The sequence below is a fragment of the Vulpes vulpes genome, chromosome 14, assembly GCF_048418805.1.
Source record: "Vulpes vulpes isolate BD-2025 chromosome 14, VulVul3, whole genome shotgun sequence".
Taxonomy (NCBI): domain Eukaryota; kingdom Metazoa; phylum Chordata; class Mammalia; order Carnivora; family Canidae; genus Vulpes; species Vulpes vulpes.
Window position 1 is genome coordinate 2,357,858 of NC_132793.1, and position 20,555 is coordinate 2,378,412.

Consider the following 20,555-nt stretch of genomic DNA (forward strand, 5'->3'; position numbering starts at 1 on the left):
TATTTAAGACCCAGAGAGACCTTGTTTATGTGGGTTCGATGTTTTTCTCAGTTTATATGGATTATATTTTTTGATGTTTATCATATTATAAGTTAAAGTAGTGGCATCTAAAAATATTTTTTTAAAGATTTTATTTATGAGAGAGAGAGAGAGAGAGAGAGAGAGAAAGAGAAAGCACTTGAGTGAGGGGAGCCTCGGGCACAGGGAGAAGCAGACTCCCCGCTGAGCAGGGAGTGAGATGCGGGACTCGATCCCAGGACCCTGAGATCATGATCCAAGCCGAGGCAGATGCTTCACCGACTGAGCCACTCAGACACCCTAAGAATATTTATTTAAAAATAAAGTAAAAAGCTCAGTACAGTTTAATATAACGTTTGTTGTTGTTGTTTCCATGAAGAAACAAGCCTAATTTCTAAGACAAAAAAAAATGAAGACATGTACTCAGGGGCTCAGGTTTAATAAAAGTAATATTTTTTTCCTGCTTCATCCAGGACTTTTAAAAGTACAAGTGACATTTCTTCCTAAGCGGCACAGGTGTGTGCTTACAAAGACGCGCGAGCAAACCGGCAGCTTCCGCGTCGCCAGCGCAAACACCGCTGCTATCTGCAAAGGCAAATAAATAATGTTGTAACTGCAAATAGCCCTGACTTTGGGGTCCAGGTGTCACATCCTGAGAACAATATTTGGGGACTGCTGACCCAGAAGGGTACCGTCTAAGCTACCCAGTGGCGCTCATGGTACCCCGGGCCTGTGGCTGTGCCCCGACACGTCCCGCCAGCGCTGCCCGGGCTGCCGGCCTGCCTTTGTGCGCGTGGCTCCCCCGGCCCCAGGGGCCTCCTGACCCGTCCCACGCCCAGCTAACTCCTCATCCTCCAAGGCCTGGTTGAGTTCCTGCCAGTTACCCACTGCTGTGCAGCACACCCCCCACCCCCAGCCCGGATCTGAGGGGCTCTGGATGATGCCACTTGTTTATTTCGTTCATGAACTTTCGATTTGGGAAGCACCCGGAGAGGACGGCTCATCCCTGCTGCACACGGCATCGGCGGAGGTGGTGTGACCCTGGCCGGGGGACTCGCTTCTAAGACGGCTGATCTCGTCGCGGGAGAGCTGCGCTGGGTGCTGCCTCCTGCCCCTGGGTCTCCGCAGGGTGACTTGGGCCCCCTCCCAGCATGGCAGCCAGCTTCCAAGAGGGGGTGGAAACGGCCTCGCTTTCCGTGGCCTGGCCTCGAGAGTCACAGAGCATCCCTTCCCCGGTTGTCACCAATCCGCCCAGATTCAGAGGGAGGAAACACAGACCCTCCTACTCGCTGGAAAGAGCCTCCAAGTCACCTTATGAGAGGAGCATGTGGAGATATCATCGCAGCCAGTTTTGGAAAGTACCATCTGCCGCACTCCTCCACGAAGCCTCACCCTCCTCCACAGCCAGATGACTGCGCCTTCTCGGGGCTCCCGGGAGACCCGGCGCTCGTCTCTGTAGGACACCCACCACACACCGACAAGATCCTCCTCATAGGTCAGCTTCTCCCCCCTGGCCGGCTCCTGCCCCCACCTGCAAGCTGCTGCCTGGCAGGACAGACAGGTAAGCAACACAGTCCTCATCAGGGAGTGACTACATGAAAAAAATGACATCTTCTTGGTCTTTTTTTCTAATTGCCCGATTTCGAGCAGGTTGTTCAACAGCTTTGATTGGCAGTTTCCTCGTTTGTCAAGGGCGATGACAATGTCCAAATCACAGGTTTGGTGAAGCATCAGTGCCACGACCTATGGAAAGGCAGGTGGAACAGAGCATGGATTCATTGGGTGTGGTCTGAACTGCAGGAGATGGGACGGGGGGCAGTGGAGGAAGAGGTTCAAAGTGCTAGATGAACATGAAAGAGGCACCCTCCCCACCCCGTGGGACCTCCTGGGAAAGATAACTGGCCATGTAGCTTGGCCAGAAGGAAGAACGAATGGAAGCTCTTCAGACAAGAATCACTTAGAGCAGAAGCTACTTTATTTGAGATCTGAATATGCTTCCCATAATTAGTTCTCCATGTAGCTCAATAAACTCTCCTATAAGCCTATAATTCATTATAAATAAATATTACCATGGAGATGCAATGATTATAATAATTTTAGACTGTTTACTCTATATGGACGCTTTGTAACCATATGCACTCACCATTGTGTGATAGAGCCCTAAGCCTTCCAGTGAGCCAGGCTTCTAATGTTTGTATTCCGATTATTATGCTCATAAGCAAAATCATGCAGACCGAGTTGTAGAGCAATGTGGGATCTTGGGGACATCTGTGTCAACGGTCTAGATCACAGGTGCTCAGGATCGGTGAGGACAAACTTACCTTCATGATGACACCAAAGGTCATCTGCCTGCTCTCTCTCTTTTTTTTTTTTTTCTTTTATGAGTGTATGGTGAAGTTTTCTGGGGGACTCGTCAGCTCAGATGACATCGTCACCCTGACGGTTAAGGGCATGTGTGCTTGCATTTTCTCATGTTTTACTTTTCTCAGTTTTAACATCTAATATGGTAAATACTGATTGACACACGCAGAAGCTCTTTGGAGTTCTCGCCAATTTTAAGAGTGAAAACAGACTCGGACTATAAGGTTTGCAAATGTGACCTAAAATGTCCAGATATCATGTGCTCTCTCCCTAGAGGTGCAGGAGCAGACCAGGGGCTCGTTGGCTCTAGGATGCTGTGTGAGCTAGAGATACAGGGATAGAGAGAGATATAGATGAGGATGAGAACCGTGGAGACAGAGGCAGTGATAGAGAGACAGAGATGAGGCAGAGAGATCTGGGGGCTGTTACGGGGTCTGCCCTAGTTAACCCTTCCCATGCAATAAACCATTCTGACACTTACTTAATGGTTTAAAACAACTGCCTCAGATGATTGAAAATTGGGGCTGAAATCCCGAACAGCCATTTCCCCAAAGAAATGCCAAGAGACACATGAACACATGGTTAACATTGCTCATCATCAGGGAGATGCAAATCAAAACCACAACAATACCACTGCACACCTGTAAGAATGGCTAAAACCAACAAAATAAGAAACAAGTGCTGGCAGAGAAAAAGGAGCCCTCATGCACTGCTCGTGAGAATACACCCTGGAGCAGCTGCTCAGGAAAACGGTGTGGAGGGGCCTCAAAAAATTAAAAATAGAATTACTGGGTGATGGGCAACGAGGAGGGCACTGGATGGGAGGAGCCCTGGTTGTTATACTATATGTTGGCAAATTGAATTTAAGTTAAAAAATGTAAAATAAATAAAATAAATAAAAAATACTCTGACTATAAAAATAAATAGAATTACCATGTGATCCAGTAGTTCCACTACTAGGTATTTACTCAAAGAAAATGAAAACACTAATTCAAAAAGATAAATGCACCTTGATATTTATGGCATAATTATCAACAATAACCAAATTATGGAAAGACCCCAGGTATCCGTCAAGTGATTTATGGATAAAGAGGATGTGATATATATATATATCCCTGTATCTCTAGCTCTCATATATATATATGAGAATTTAATATATGAATATTATATATTTATTAGAATGTAATATATGAATATTATATATATACACATATATACTTGGTATATATATGAGAATTTAATATATAAATATTATATATTTATTAGAATTTAATATATGAATATTCTATATATACATATATGTGGTATATATATATGAGAATTTAAGATATGAATATTATATATTTATTAGAATTTAATATATGAATATTATATATACATACATATTTGAATACTATATTATATTAGAATATTACTCAGTAATAAAAAGAATGGAGTCTTGCCATTTACAACACGGATGGATCTAGAGGGTATAATGCTAACTGAAATAAATCAAAGACCAATACCATATGATTTCACACACGTGTAGTTATAAGAAAGAAAACAAATGAACAAATAGAAAAGACAAACAACACAAAACAAAAATCCCAGACTCTTCTATACAGAGAACAAATTGGTGGTTGCCAGAGGGGGAGGAGGGTAGGGGTTGGGTGAAAAAAATTTTTTTTTCTTAAAGAAAAATCCTCGATTGGCTCAGAGGCTTAGAACCATTTAGCCGGTTCTGGATTCTGAGGCTCAGTGGTTGGGCTGCTCAGCTGGGCGGCTTGGGTGGTGTCAGCTGGGCTGTCCTCCCGCAGGGGTCCAGGGGGACACACCTCGGCTCCCCTCCTCCAGCAGGCCAGCAAGTTTGCTCCCGCGGCCAGGGCAGGGTTCCAGGAGAGCAGAGGCCCTAGGGCTTGCAAGCCTTCGGAGCAGACCTTCGGTTGGCCCCCGCCAGCCACCAGTCCCGTCCACTGTCGCGGGCCGAGGATGTAGGTCCCACCTGGCACGGCGGGGCTGCAAAGTCACCAGGCAAAGAGCATCCCTGCCGAGCCGAGTGGGCCCATCTTTTCGAACTGTCCGCCACTAGGCTTCACTGCGAGCCACTGTCACACAGGCCCCTCTGCTGTTCACGCCGACCTCAACCCCGACCTCCCAAGAGGCGCCGACCGGCGATCCCCCTCACCGTGGGCGTTTTCTGCGCGGGCACTTGCTTGAGGCAAACATCAGATTTCATCCTCAGAACGTGAACTCTGTACTTCTCGTTACAGTGGTGCTACTTGTTAAGAAGCAGCTGTTTGGAATTATTTCCTATTTTTCTCGGAATCAAGGACAATTCAGGTTCCTTGGATTGCTCTCTGAAACGCGCATTGTGTTGAGAGAATATGAGCGTTCCCCAGCCTTGCGCTCTCGGACGCTCCCCATTCACACACTTGGCGGCACGGCCCGCAGAGCCACAGCGGCGTCAGGTTTGACTGGCTTTCGCCACTTTCAGATAATTGTCAATACACGAGTGCACCTGTAAAAATGGTTAGGGAAACGTAAAACCTGGGAGAAGGGGATGGTTCTTTTCTCCGTTCAAAAGTATGTCCAGGGCAGCCCCGGTGGTGCAGCGGTTTAGCGCTGCCTGCAGCCCGGGGAGTGATCCTGGAGACCCTGGATCGAGTCCCACGTCAGGCTCGCTGCCTGGAGCCTACTTCTCCCTCTGCCTGTGTCTCTGCCTCTCTCTCTCTCTCTGCATCTCTATGAATAAATAAAAAATCTTTTAAAAAAAAGTTTAAAAAAAACCCAAAAGTAACGTCCATCGAGCAGATGGCATTTGTCCTAAAGAGATGATGTAGACCCAAAGTGCCCTGGTGATTCTGTAAAAGGAGAATATAGAATCTTGAGGAAAGAAAAGAAAAGAATTTAATTGTCATTATTTCTGTGTATTCTTTTTCGAAATCGGAATGTTTGAGATGAAAATAAATGTTAGCGTCTGTAAAGGCAGCATATTGTTAGCTCTCATCAGACCACTTTCTCCAATTCCCGGATTTCTGAGCATCTGAACCTCAGAGCCATTCTGTGCCTTCATTCACCTCTGATAAGCACCCAAAGTGCCAGTGGCAGCAACCTGGATGCTAATTGCTGGAGTATTGTTACGAGAGTCCATAAAAATATCCTGGAAATGAACCACTTTTCAAACTCCCCACAGGATGTTAGTGCACAGAGATTATGAGCCCGTTCAAAAGGAGCATCATACCTGTGCCTTCCAGAAGGCTCTCCTGGACTCGTGAGTTATGCCGAGGTTAAGACTGATTAGCTGCATCAAGCTGTAAGTGAAATGAAATATGCCTTTGCATCTTCAGGAACCATCCGTTTGACTTACCACTTGTCCGATCCATGGCAGTGGGTGAATTTATCACACCAGCATGAAACCCAGCACTAGCTTGTTTCCCACGGCCTGACTTGTAATCAACAACCCACTCTTGGAGATTTTGGGCTGCCTCACCTGGTTATGCCAATAAATCTGAGTGAATGGCTGCTTGATTTGTTATTGATTTCCCCACGGACGAATCTGAGGCTGCATTTTCAGCGATAGGTCCTCAGGCCGGGGATGCGGTGCAAAGGAACCACTTTGCCAATATTGGGAGACCCGCGGGGTCGCTCTCTGTGACAGCGGCTCACTATCAGGGCTGACCGAATGTTGTTGGTGCGACTGACTGCCACGGAGGGAAGGACGGCGGGGACAGGGTGGGCAAGGGCAAGGTCATGCTTGACCATGACGTTAGGGCTCTCTGGAAAGACGGCATCCATAAAGCATTTTCTGTATTATGATTGTTCATTGATTTCGCTCAAAATTATCCCATTGCATACCAAAGACCCGTGAGTGAAAAATTCTAACATGTGAGCATTCCGTACCACGTGGACTGAGGGCTGGGAAAAACTGGAAGAGCCTCAGGGTGTTGAAAGGGTCGATTCAGTTTTTCTGGGATTCTGACCCTGAGAAATGCTCTGGTTGGACTTCTTAGACTGTTGTCAGGGAATATTAGTCTTTGGGTCCTGTCTGGAAATGGGTTGTGTTGTAAAATTGGAGGAGAACGAAACAGGTTTACCCGCTGTAACAGAGACTCACCCTCCCGCTAGCAGGTGCATGGGTGCAGCATCACCAGGCAAAGTGCATCTCTTCCTTTACAGGGGAAAACCAACCTGCAGATTCTCGCGGGCTTTGGTCTCCAAGCCCTTCCACGCCAAGTCATTGGTGTTTATTAGACTTGCACCGGCTTCCAACACATTTTTTTTCTGTCTCCTATATTTTTATTAAACAGATTCTCATGCCATTTCCTAGTGTCTACTTATAAAAGCAAATGTTCGTTGGGAGAACTTTGAAAATGTGAACTAAAGATTGAAGGATTGCTTTTTACACAATCCTTTGAGCAGGGAGATTTTGGAATTTTGTGCCTCGTTTCTGAGGTAGCCTTTGACTCCGTGTTCACAGGATCCACACAATGTGCTTCAGATTTCTGAGGTTCCTGAGCACGTGTGTGCTCCTCGTTGGTACCCACGTCTTGGGTCCGGGTCCTGCTTCTTCTGTCCAGACGTCCTTGTGGAAGACCCCCTTTATGGGTGATCTCCCCCAGTGCACTGTCAGAGCCCGCTAGGTCTTAAAAGGAAACATTCAGACATCTGGAGTTTGCCTATCTGCTATTTAATACCCAGGAGATATTCTGGGAACATGTATTTTAAAAATGCATTCATCAGGCATCAGGGTTTCAGACGTGAACTCCTGAGTTCTGGCAATGTGGAAGAAATACAATTTGGAAGCTCAGTTGCCCCCTTGGCACATGCTTACAAAGGGGGCCTGTAAACCTCAGAGCTACTGAGCTTTTATCAGCCAGCACGGGCTTCTAGAGCAACTGCTCTACAAATCTCTCTCTGCAAAGCAGCCTTGCCTGAAAGAAATTGCAGGAAGGAAGAGCCCTTGTAAACCTTAATTCACCTGGTGGCAATTTCCCTGATTTCCCTGTGTTATTAAAGAGTTCTCCAGCACATGCCCTTTGGAAGGAGCAAAGAGGTAGAGAAGCAGAAACATGCCTTTGCATATTAAAGGAACCCGAGGGAGCGAGGTCATTTTTGCAAATCACTTATTAGATGTTCCGTTTGTAAATAGTGAAGCCGGTCCAGTCTTTGGTTGTTCGAGGAGGCTGAAAACCCCCACACTTTTGAGATAAAACCTTGGAGTTTTATTTACTTATCTACTAGATGGTTTCTGCCAGCCGCAGAAAATATCACTCCCTATCCCTTGGGGTAGGATCCTCACGGTTCCCTTTGCCAGTCTTCTTTCTTTCACAGAAATAACCAAGCTCTGTCAAAAATGTGTTGAAAGTCAATATTAAAGGTGCTTTTAACATTTAAAGGAAAACTTTTAGTATCTGCTCCTCCTTTCACACGGACATAGTGGCAGAAAGAGCACGGTTTTGGGATGAAAACATATCTCGTGTTTAAAGCCAATGACTCTGTATCATCAGCAGGTGCTTCGAGAGCCCTGTGAGCAACTGGAGACTTGATTTTCTCCTTGGTTGGTTCTCTCATTGGAGAGGGCTGTAATTACGGTAGGTTACAGATGACAATGAGACCTGTCCTCCCAGCCAGTGACACAGATAGAAAGGGACGGGCTTTTCTGGAGCAGAAGATGCCCAAGCGACATAGCAGCCAAGTATATCTGTGGTGCATGTTGTCTGAGTTCGATTTGAACAGGCCAATGGTAGGAAGATATTTTTTTGGCGGCGGGGGGTGGGGGAGGTTTGGGGACATATGAACAAGATCGGTTGCGATTTGGACGAGATGAGGGAAGGATGCTTACTTTGTTAAGGCTAATAATGGCGTTGTGATAAGCAAATGCCTGTGTCTTTAAGGGATGTGCACAGAAGGATTGAAGTACAGACAAAATGTCATGCTGCCTGTAATTCATTTTTAAGATGCTTGAACAGAAAGCAGTTGAGCAAATATGGCTAAATAGTAATAATCGTTAAATCGAAGTGGTCTGCGGAGATTTATCATGCTATCCTCTCTTCTGTGGTGTTTGCTAAAATTTTCACCGTGAATGTTTACCAGGGCTCTGTCCCAAAGCCCCTAGTGCGGGCCTGGAACGTTGCAGGTGCTCTGGGCACGGCGGCCACCCACTCTCCCGCCAGTCGGTAGTTGTTTTTTCTCTCTCTTCTCCTTTCTTCAGGAAGGAGCGTGAACAGGGTAGGCACTGTTTGCATCCTCCAGGACTTAGCTTGTGAGCAGAAGGCAGGTGTTTGAGTCATAGTTCACAAAAAGGAATGAGGAACGATGTCCCAGGACTAAATTCCCTGTGGTTTTCCAAAAAGCAAAGTGTATGTGGGTCTTATCACCCAAGATTTAGATTCGAAGTCAGTCCAGGTTTTACTGAGTGCTCAGTGCACGCCAGGATGGAGGACAGAGTGACCCCCAAACCCCTGCTGTGGCCTGACTGCCCACCGTGGACTTGGACGGGTCACTTTGCAGGTCCCAGCCCAGGCTCAGATCCTGGGACTCACCGGCCAAAGGGTGAGCCCAAAGCCACCGAAGCCGGGAAGCACCTGGAGGGTGGGGTGAGTTTGCTGAGACCCCCCTGCTCCTGTGAGGGACCTGCCAGGCAGGCTGCAGAGATGGAGACGTGTGGTCCAGGCTGAAACAAGCCACTGCCGGCAGATACCGAGCTCCGATCCATGTTTGGGTTTCTAGGCAGGGCATTAACGCCAGGTAGTGGGTCCCGGAGGCTGTGAGCTCCGCTTCTTCCTATGAGTAACCCAAACATCTTCATAACACACATGGATTAAGGTTCTAAAGATAAAGAAACTCAGAATCAGAAAGATGAGACTATTACAGGTAAATAGGGCCTCTGGGAACCCTCCTTATTTGCCAAGGGATGACAAGTCCCAGGCCCAGACAGGTGAGCCACCTTTCTCATGGCTCCTGAGAAGCTCAGAGCCTTGGGGCAAGGGAGCAGGAAATCAGTGTGGGCATGACAACAGAGGGGCAGGTGCAGTGGGGTGGGGTTAGAATGTGGGGCTGGAAGAGCCTACAGAGGAGGTCACATGAGGTGTGGGGGGTCCTCCGGTGTGTGGTCCTCCCGGCTGGGGGGCAGGGCAGCCGGGCTGGGGCAGCAGCATTGTGGCAGAGGCTCAGGCCCTCACTGGGTGTGGGGGGATCCAGGACCCAGGGTGGCTGGAAGGTCATGAGCAGGTGGGATTGAAGTCTACCTGAGGGCAGGAGGCGGGCGGGGCCAGACCCAGCAAGGTGCCACGGGAAGCCTCTGGAAACTGGTAAGGAATGAAATGTGGGTGTGCACGTGTGTGAGAGTGCGCATATGTGTTCATGTGCGAGTGTGCATGTGTGTGAGTATATGCATTTGTGTACATGTGCATGTGTGCATGTGTGAACATGTGTGTGCATGTGTGAGAGTGTGTGCATATGTGTGAGTATGTGCATTTGTGTGCATGTGCGTGTGTGTGCACATGTGAGAACACGTGTGTGTGCATGTGAGAAAGTGTGTGCCCATGTGCCAGTGTGTGTGTGCCAACACCTAGTGCCCCTGGGGCCCCTCTCAGCTTAAAATTCTATGGTCTCTGTTTCTGTGAGTGCATTTGTCTGGTCCCTGGGCTCGGGGTCCCCAGGAGGCGCCTCAGTGTTGATGCATCTGCGTGTGCGTGTGCGTGTGCATGAATATGCAGAAATAATTATTACGTTTACCGAATGCTAGTTACGTGCCAGGTCAATGCTTCACGTGGCTTTTCTCATTTGAACCCCCAAAAGTATCCCTAAAATTATCACACACACCCCAGTTTACAAATGGGGAAACTGAGATTCACACACAGAGGGAAGCCCCTTCCAGGCTGTGCACAGTGAGTGGTGCAGCCGGGGGCCAGGCCGTTGGCAGTCCCCCCATCTCCTTACCGTGACTCCCGATTCGGGCCTTAAATCTTCAGGCATTAAAATATTTAAGTCCGCTGGACTCGGATCTGTGCTTCTTTTCCCTCCTGGAAGACTTTTTGAAGGGGCTTTGTCGTCACGTGGAGGGCAGCTCTCGGGTCAGCGGGGACACGAGGAGACCTGTCGCCTGTACCTGCTGCTCGACTCTGGGGGGAGGTGCCATCTGCGCCCCACGGGCGGGGAGGCCTCAGGTCAAGGGGGTCGCCCGGCCACCGGTGTAGGTGGGACGAAGGCCCCGACTGTGCTGTGTGAAGTTGCAGTTTCATTGCACATGTCCCTTGGGAAAGGCCAGTTTCCTCCTTCAGATCCTCCCCGAGGGGCCGGAAACCACAGCTTAGAGAGAGAAGGGGGGAGAGACCCTCAGAATCCCCAGGTGCTAAATCGCAGGTGACCTTGGTCCGCACCTGCCACGTCTCTTGACCAGGCCTCACCCCGGGGGGGGGGGGGCATCGCCCCAGTGGGTCTGCGGGAAGGAGAAGGAAGAACAAGACAGAACAAGACCCCCCATGACTGCTCAGGATTGAGGAACTGAGACTTCCTAGAAACAGAATTTTCTTCACGTATAAAAGAAGGTGAACACTGATATTTTAACACTTGGAGTCTCTGGCTGGAGCTGAAGACGGGAAGAGCCGGAGGGATTTCCAAGTCTCTCAGATCTCGAGCTTATAATAGCATTTTTATGATGAAAAATTTCAAACACACAGAAGAGTAAATAGTATCACGAACTGCCACCCAGAGGTCCCCAAACGATCCTCCCCCGTCCCACCCTCGCTTCGCCTCCCCCTGCGGTAGAGGAGGTGTGCCACGGACGCCACCACACGTCCTCCTTAAGGGCTTCCAAATCCAGGACACTTTTTATTTTTTTTTAAGATTTTATTTATTTATTCATGAGAGACACACAGAGAGGGGCAGAGACACAAGCAGAGGGAGAAGCAGGCTCCCTGCAGGGAGCTCGATGTGGGACTCCAGGGTCCCAGGACCCCGGGGTCACGCCCTGGGCCAAAGGCAGGCGCTAAACTGCCGAGCCCCCCAGGGATCCCTCCAGGACACTTTCTAAAGTAAGCGTAATTCCCTAGGGCAGCGTGGCTCTCCAGGGGACGGTGGGGGACAGTGGGGGACAGTGGGGCGATGGACAGAAGCACTGCCCCTGGGGCCCCACGGTGACCCCGCCATGTGGGAATTTGTGGCCTGAGTCCTGGGATTGCATTTAACACGCTTCCCTGGGAATCTGGTGCACCCTGTGGGTCAAGAACCGGGGAGCCCTTGCTCTGGGTCCCCGTGGGAGGGGCCCACAGCTCCAGGCCCCGTCCCTACAGCCGCAGAGGCCTGCGGCTCTAAGCTGCTTGTGAGCCTGAGGGATGGAGTTATGAGGTCCCAGGGGACCGTGTCCCGAGCATTTCCGGGACCTGGGGCTGCTCTCCCGGGAGGCAGGACCTCAGCTGGGCGGTGCCGTTGAAGCCGCGGGGCTGGCTCCGGGAGGAGCCGCGGGGGGCTGGGGATTCCGGGGGGCCGGGGGTTCCGGGGGGCCGGGGGAGGTGGTCTTGCCCTGGCGTCTCTCCCAGGAGCAGCCGAGCCCCCGCGTGGACGCTCACAGCGAAGGGGACAGGCTGTGGGTGCAAGAGCACCTGGCAGCAGCCACGGGGAGCACCCTGGGGCTCACTCGTCACCACGGATGAGGGAAGAGGCTGGAGTGAGGCGAGCGCTAGTCAGTGCCAGACGCGGAGCTCGGGTCCTACATGCTTTGTGTCATTTAATGCTCCCAACAGCCCTGTGGGGTAGCACGTTACAGTCCCGATTTCCAGAGGAAGAAGCCGGTGGTGAGGAAGCTCCGGTGACCTGCTCAGGGTGCCTGGCCCGGGGCGGGGAGGGGGCGCCCGTGTCCCATCTGTAACCATTAATGTGGGACGTCCGCCAGCGGGGCGCGGGGGGTAGGGGGGATTTTGAGCCTAAGATTATTTTTCTTTTCTAAAAATTGTACATCATGTGCGTGTCAGAGCCGCCGACTTCAGAAAGCGTGGCGTTAGCTTCTGCAGCACAAGGTAAAAAATTTAAATCAGATTAGGAAGCACGGTTGCTATGGTACCGGGAAAGTACACTTTCATGCAAAGCAATTTAATAGATGTGAAAATGTGTACCTTCTCACAGGAACACTATATTTTAGAGATAAAATCCTCCAGCAGGCAGTGGGCTGATAGACAGGCCTCTCCCGTCGGAGGCCCGGGCGTCGCCTGCCCTCCCTGCCTGCCTCCTGCCAGGGCGGCCCGGGGTCAATGGGATCGCCTTCCCGACGGGAGCCAAGCCACCCTGCCAGGCTGCATTATGTGCTTAGACTGGTGTCGCTCCAGCTCTCTGGGGCCCAAGGAACAGGCCGTGCAATCACGGAGGCTGGGCCCACCTGGGTTCTGGCACCCAGGCTGTGATGGGGACTTCCCCGCGTGCCCAGGGTCGGCTAGGCTCCCGCCGTCTGTGAAAACCCGACCGGGACACATAACCCGAGTCTCAGTTTCCTCATCCGTAAAGTGAGTCCAATGATTCATCTCCCTTCCCCCTACTTTTGTGCTGTGACTGACATATAACAGGGTGAGCGTTTCAGGTGTACGCGTGGTGGTGGGGACGCGCATGGATTTCAGGATGGTGCCGTGATGCGTTTAGTGAGGGCGTGTATCCATATGGCAGGGACCCCACAAGGTGTGGAAAGGGAGTAGCTACAGGTGGATGTATACACACGTGAGACTCCTTCATTTTGTAAAATACTGAACTAAAGAAAAGGTTAGACTATAATAGCTCAAGAACGTACACCTTAATCTTAGGCACTAGGAGCACTTAGGCGGTTCAGTGGTCGAGCATCTGCCTTCAGCTCAGGTCAGGACCCCGGGGTCCTGGGATCGAGTCCCACATCGGGCTCCCTGCATGGAGCCTCCTTCTCCCTCTGCCTGGGTCTCTCCCTCTCTATGTGTCTCTTGTGAATAAATAAAATCTTTAAAAAAAATCCTATATTAATAAAAGAATAATAGAAAAAAAATCTATCACCTCATACATAGTTATATCTTTTATTTTTAAAGATTTATTTATTTTAGAGAGAGACATACAGAGACAGAGAGAGAGAGAGAGAATTGTAAGCAGACTCCCTGCTGAGCGCCGAGCCAGACGGGGGCTCGATCTCACGACCCTGAGATCACGACCTGAGCCTGAGCCGAAACCAAGATGCTTAACTGACTGCACCACCCGGGCGGCCCACAGGTAACATCTTTTCTCCTTGAGATGAGAAGTTTTAGGATCTAATCTCTAAGCAACTTTCAAAAATACACAAGCCTGCCCTGTAAACTTCAGTCACCGTCTGGTGCATTAATCTACTTGTAAGAGGGTTGAAAGACAGTCCACTCCAGCCTGGGATCCTGGTGGGAAGGGCTCACTGAAGCTCAGAGGTCACCATTTCAGTGCCCTGAGCTTGGTGTCCGAGGATTGCAGGTGGCCACGCCTCCTGTCTACCGCCAGGACCTTCCTGCTTTGCCCCGTCTCTCCAGCTCTGTGGTTAATCCACAACACGCGGGACACCAGCCGCCCATCCACCAGCTGTGTCCTGTGCCTCGAACCTCCCTCCCCGGATGCCCACGTGCCTATCTCCCTCTCCTCCAGAATTTTGCTCAACTACCATCTTGGAAAGAGGCCTCCTTGCCTAGCCCCCGCCCACCCTGGACCCTCCGTGTACCTGTCCCTGCTCTTCATCTACCCCGTGCATCACCTTGCTTCCCAGGGATGCTGCTGACTGTGTCTATGGCTTCCTGTCTGTCCGTCTGAACAGAAGATGTGGGACTCAGAGGTCTTTGCTTTGACCACTGATGGATCTTAAGTACCTAGAACAAAGAGGTGCTTCAGAAGTGTTAGAACGGATGAAGTTAGCATTTTTCATGCACTGTCCTCTCCCATTGCCCGCATGTGATTCTTGCTGGAAATTGTGGTATGTGGGGAAACAATCCCGTTGGACACACGCTCATCCTCGCAGTGAGGCCCTCCGTGCCTGCCCCAGCCCGCCTGCCCGAGCTCCTGCCTGGGGCTTCCTACTGTCCTGTGCATCATGTATTCAACTTACTTGCTGGGTTTCTTGTGGGCGCCTCCTCTGAAACCATGAGTCCCAAGAGGACAGGACTTTCTATTAGGTTTGTTGACTTCTGTAATTCTGGTGCCTTGAACAGGGCCTAACACATGGTAGGGGCACAGGAAAGGTTTTGCTGAAGGCATGAGTGTCTGTGTGACGGGATGGGTCAGCCCTGGACCTGGTTCTCCAGGCAGCCTGACCACTGTGATCCAGGAAGCCTGAAGCTGGAGCTGGCTCCCCTACCTTAGACAAGGTATTACTTCTCCCTTAAAGCTCCAGAAGCCACATGAAGCTGCAAGATCACGTTTAAGGCTCTCACTGTGACCCCCGCTTCACACTCACTCATCCCCATGTACATTGGTGGGGGATACCTAATGCTTCTTGCGTTTGGAATATATATATTCTGCACGTGCCATTGCAAGATCACAGACAAGGATGATTTGGGGAATTTGCAGGGATGATCTAGGCCAAAGGGAGAGAATTAAAGGAGCAAAAAGTGTGTGTAGTGCCTAGGTCGCTAGACCATGGCTCCAGAGGGAGGCCCCCCTCTAGCCACGGATTTGGTCAGCCCCTCCTTGACTCCTGCTGCAGGGTCTTTGAATAAGTGTTCCCTCAGGGACTGTTCCTTCTTCTTTTGACCTTCCCAGGCCTTCTGATTCTTCAAATCTCAAATCAAATGCCATTTCCTCCAAGAAGTCTTCCCTAACCTCCTTGACTAGGTCAAGTCCCCATATCATGTCCTTAGGGCTCCATGTCCCTCTCCCTGGTATCTCTAGTCATAGTCATTGTGTCTTTTGCTTGTTACACTCATGTTTTTCTTCCCTGTCTAAGTTGTCTGCTGTGTGAGGGCAGAATTTGAGTCTGATGTTTCTTCACATTTTATCTCCATCTTTTTGCAGAATTGAACACATAGCAGGCACCTCTGACTATTTTTGGATGCATGAGTGGATGGACGGATGGTTGAAAGGATGGTTGGATGGTTGGATGGATGGATGGATGGATGGATGGGAAGGTTGGATGGATAGATGGTGGATTGATGGTTGGATGGATGGTTGGATGGAAGATTGGATGGATAGATGGATGGTTGGTTGAATGGATGGATGGATAGATGGCTAGTTGGCTGGCTGGTTGGAAGGATGATTGGATGGTTGGATGGATGGATGGATGGATGGATGGATGGATGGATGGTTGGATGGATGGATGGTTGGACGAATGGGTGGATAGATGGATGGAATTATAGAGGAAAAGCTGAATGTAAGGTGAGGACTGTATTAGTCATGGTTCTCTAGAGAAACAGAGCCAATAAGATCAATTGATCTACTATCTATCTATCTATCTATCTATCTATCTATCTATCTATCATCTATCTATCTATCTATCATCTATCTATCTATCTATCTATCTATCTATCTATCATCTAAGAGATTTATGGCAAGGAATTGGTTCACATGATTGTGGAAGCTGGGGAGTCCTGCAGGCCGCAAGCGGGAGCTCCCCTCTTCACCTCCTGCCCTGCCCGGGCCCTCTGTGGAAGGGATGGGGCCCACTCACACTGGGGAGGGCCATCTCCTCTCCTGAGTCCCCCAGTTCCAATTCTAATCTCTCTGGGAGCCATCCTCACCGACACCCAGTGCAATGTTCAATCTGGGCACCACGTAGCCAGTCAGATACCGAATGAGATCAACTGTCCAAGTGATGGATTGCAAAGTGCTCTGCCTGTCCGTGAGGTCCTGAGCGTGAATGATATCAGATGTGTTTATGCTGACCTGAGCGCTGACTGCCAGCATGGAGCATGCGTTAACTGTGGGCGCACGCACCCCGGGAGGTGGTGGATGGTGGCCTCTGTGGGGGACTCTGTCGTTTCTGCTCAGTCCTTGCCCCCCATGTGCCTTGCCCTCTAATCAGGCCACCGACGCCCCTCTGACCACAAGCTCCGGGGGCTCATGAGGGAGTCCAGCTTCGTCGGGTTCCCCCAGGGAGGGAGGCAACACCTGTTCTGGCTGGCGGACAGATTCGGAAGGGAACTGCAATGCGCTTTCCCCCGGGCTCCCTGTCCCTGCGGGAAGCGTCACGATCTGCCGAAAAAGACCTAACTAATGTGGGGCCGCTTTCCCTCTGCAAGTCGGGGGTAGCTAATTCTACATCCATTAGTGGGAGCCTGTGTGAGGGCGAGACTCGGTGAACTGGGTCACACCGGGTCAGCCGGCACCCGAGGTCCAGATGGCCCACCTCCCACGGGAAAGCGGCCCGTCCACAGCTTCCACAGCCCAGGACCCCGGCTCTGGGCCCAACGGCTTCCCTTACAGGTTGGATTCCATCAGGGCACCTGCCCCCGAGGCTCCCCCTCTCACAAAATAAACACACCTCTGAACGGGTCAGCCCTGAGTATGCTCTGCACAAGGGACGGGAGGATAATAAACAATAAGAGGGAACGTCCTTTGAGCGCCCGCTCTGTGCCAAACAACTGATATGTGTTACCCTTTTAATTTTTATCACAGCAATTCAGAGGGATGGTTTCTACTGCTTTTTCCATTTTATAGATAAGGAAATGGAGTTTCAGAGGGATGCTGCTCCTAGCCCAAGGTCACCCATCTCAGACATGTGATTGTGACATCCCTAGGGCTCCCAGATGGATACTATCAATCATGATGGGTTTTCAGGAGAATAAAGAGCTACCACCTAATGGGAGCTGCGGGCAGCCCTGAGCAGGCCTGTGATCGCGGGCGGAACATGGAGGAGAAAAGCAGAGGCGTGTGGGGGATGCAGCCCCGCTTCTCTGGGGCAGGGTGTGAGGTGGGAGGCGATGGTGTTTGGCCGGGTCAGTCCTCCCTCTGCTGTGCCCCTGCCAGGGCGCTGGCACCTTCTCTCTCAGCTCCCGTCTCTGTGACATCAGGCATCAGTTTGTGTGGTGACGGGCAGGGGCCGTCTGCTTGCACTGGTCACCATGCCCAGCACTCACAAAATGTGGGAAATACAGAGTATACATTTAGGGGATGGGGGACAGCTGGGTGGGGAGCAAGGGGGCGGGGGACTGGGTGCTGCATGAGCAGTGAGGACTCTGAGGGTCAGTGCGGCGTCGTCCCAGGACTCTGGGCCGGGGCTGCGACGTTTGGAAGAACAGCCTCGAATCCAGGATTCAAGATCAGGGTAGCTGGAGGTGGAGTGGAGGCGTTGGTGGTGGTTTCTGGCAAGGCTCCAAATCTTTCCAGCCCGTTTCACCCCACCCCACCCTCCTTACTCACCCAAACCCCAGTTCCCCTCATCTGCTTCCCAGCTCACCCTCCCTTCCTCCCTCAGGCCTGCCAGCCACCAACACTCTCATCCATCCAGCCTCGGCCCACACAGGCACCAGTGGGACGCGCGCGTTCCCCCGGCACCGTGCAGAGCCCGCGGGGGCCCGGGGAGTGTCGGCCGTCCACGATGCGCCCCCAGCAACACGCCAGCTCCTGTGGGAAGTGGGGAAAGCTGTGCCGAGGGAGCAGATGTTGGCAGAGGAGGTGCCCGCCCCCGTGCAGGGGCTCGGCTGTGTGACAGGGTGACCTTGAGCCTATAGCCCCTGATCCCAAGTTCCCGGCGCAAACCCGAGCTCCCCACTGGGTTTCGACATCTTCTTTCTGAAAGGGATCCTGAGAGCTGACCCAGGAATAACACAGCTCTGGCACAAAGAATGTTCCCGGAAGCATCCGTCAGCAGAAGGACAGACGGGACAAGTGGTGGTTCCCTCGGAGCCGAGTTCCTGGTTCCGCTTTAAGTGTCCTGCAATTAATCTCAGCGTGAAATTACAGTTTCTGATTGAATACGCATGTATTGTGCAGTGACGTTTGGTCTGTCCAATGTGGCACTTATTTTATACGGGTGCTTTCAATCAAGACGAGAAAATAGTCTAAGTGAAAAACTTATAAAATAAATGACTCTCTGGTAAAGCTAACATCTCCTGTTTGGCAGGAGTGAGACTACCAGCCTGTGGGCGTTGGAGTGTTTGCAGGATTCCGGTTGATAGAAAGGTCCATAGGCTTCTGTGTTTGCAGACCTCGGGGGTAGGAGCCCGAGGGGTGAGGCCTGCGGGCCGCGGGTCAGGACGCTGGGCCGTGAGCTGTGTGACTTTGGGCAGACTCTTCACCCTCCATGGCCTTGGGGTCTCCATCTGTACCACAGACATGGTAATGTGCTGGAGGATGACTGTGCAGATGAAGGCAGGGCTTGGAACCACGCGTGGCACACCAGCTTTTTTTCTTGTTGTTGCTGAAACATAAGAAGAGGCTTCTGGTTTACCTGGGACTGAAAACACATTGTTGTGAGTCTAAGAATTCAGAGTTTAGACTCAAGGAAAGCTTCTCGACTCAATGTCCCCGTTTGTCGGCTCTTCCCTTCTACTGTCCGGAGGTCAGCTCCATCAAGTGGATTTGGAATGTTAAATCTTAAGATCTAAGTATATTGGCTTTTTAAGAAGTGTTAATTTTGACACCAGATAGAGGTTGAGATTCAGTTACTTAGAATTAAAAAAAAAACAAAAACAAAACAAAAACAAAACAAAACAAAACAAAAACCAGAGAAAGCCAGGCGTTCTTTGGCAGAAGACAAAACAGCAGGGGAAACGGCTGCAAACAGAAACAGGGCTCTTTTCCACGAGTCATTCGGAACACAAGCTGGGTGTTAGCAGAGGGAGGAAATCATGCAAAGAGACAAGTGACAGCAGACAAAGGAGCTCCTGCTGGAGAAACCGAGGATGAACCTGGAGGCCAAGGAGCCACAGGCAGAGCCAGGTGAAGAGGGTGGCGAGGGATGAGTGCGGCGAGGGTTCCCTGAGACACACGTCACAGAGAGAGGCAGGAACCCGTCCATGACGAGCACACCAGGACCGTGAGCTCTCACTCAGAGGGTAAAGCCAAGCCCAGGGTGGACGCCCGCCTCCCCTGACCCGCTGGGCAGCTCGCTTCCATTACGGCTGTGGGTTTAGTGGAACTCCATGGAAGGCTCCAAAGGCTGAAGATGGAGGTGTGGACACAGTCCCCTGCTGTCCATACCTCCCCTCCCTGGAGTCGCTGGTCATCGTGATGGGCTCTGGCTCTGGGTGCTTGCCGTGGGGGCAGGTGCTGGGCGCTGAGGTGTGCTCATCCCCTGTTCTGTGCACAAGGAACCCCAACTGACAGATGAGGCTGCTGGGGTGCAGAGGGTGTAGAGGACTTGCTTGAGCTGAGACCTGCTTGAAAGCAGCTGAGCCAGGCCTCAGACCGAGAATGTCGGCTCAGAACTGTGCACACCGCGGGGACTGCTAGCAGGGAGACCCTGGCCCCATGCACACCACAGGGACTCTTAGTAGGAAGACCCGGCCCCGTGCACACCATGGGGACATCTAGCAGGGAGACCCCAGCCCCATGCACACCATGGGGACATCTAGCAGGGAGACCCGGCCCCGTGCACACCACAGGGACTCTTAGTAGGAAGACCCGGCCCCGTGCACACCATGGGGACATCTAGCAGGGAGACCCCAGCCCCATGCACACCATGGGGACATCTAGCAGAGAGACCCGGCCCCGTGCACACCACAGGGACTCTTAGTAGGAAGACCCGGCCCCGTGCACACCATGGGGACATCTAGCAGGGAGACCCCAGCCCCATGCACACCATGGGGACATCTAGCAGAGAGACCCGGCCCCGTGCACACCATGGAGACATCTAGCAGGGAGACCTGGCCCTGTGCACACTGCGGGGACTGCTAGCAGGGAGACCCTGGCCCCATGCATGCTACGGGGACATCTAGCAGGGAGACCCCAGCCGGTGTTTTTGTGACCCATTTGGCGACCCCAGTCTTTGGTTTCTGTTCCAGAGCAGCAGGAACCTGTCTACATGTGGCCGTGCTTACAGACTTACAACAAGCCCCACGGGAAACAACCCAAACAGCCGTCAGGGCTGAATGTGTGGACAAAATGTCTCGCATCCCTGCAAGGGAAGATGATTCTTTCATAAACAGGAATGAAGTTCCGATGCCCGGATGAGCTCAATCCAGTTACGGAAGGTGAGGGAGGCCACGCCAGGACCACGTGTGGTACGAGTCCGTAGTTTGGGATGTGCAGCGACGGCCCGTCTACAGAGACACGAGGCACAGTGGCGGCGGCCTGGAGGG

General features: G+C 51.4%; 1 long non-coding RNA gene across 1 annotated transcript in view; it reads left to right on the forward strand.

Annotated features, from left to right (window-relative positions):
* Positions 1-1,418: 1,418 nt before the first annotated feature.
* LOC112932255 (uncharacterized) overlaps positions 1,419-20,555 on the forward strand; it is a 59,700-nt gene continuing 40,563 nt past the window's right edge. Inside the window, exon 1 of the long non-coding RNA XR_003237442.2 lies at positions 1,419-1,579. This is a non-coding gene — a long non-coding RNA (uncharacterized lncRNA). The remainder of the gene's footprint in view (positions 1,580-20,555) is intronic.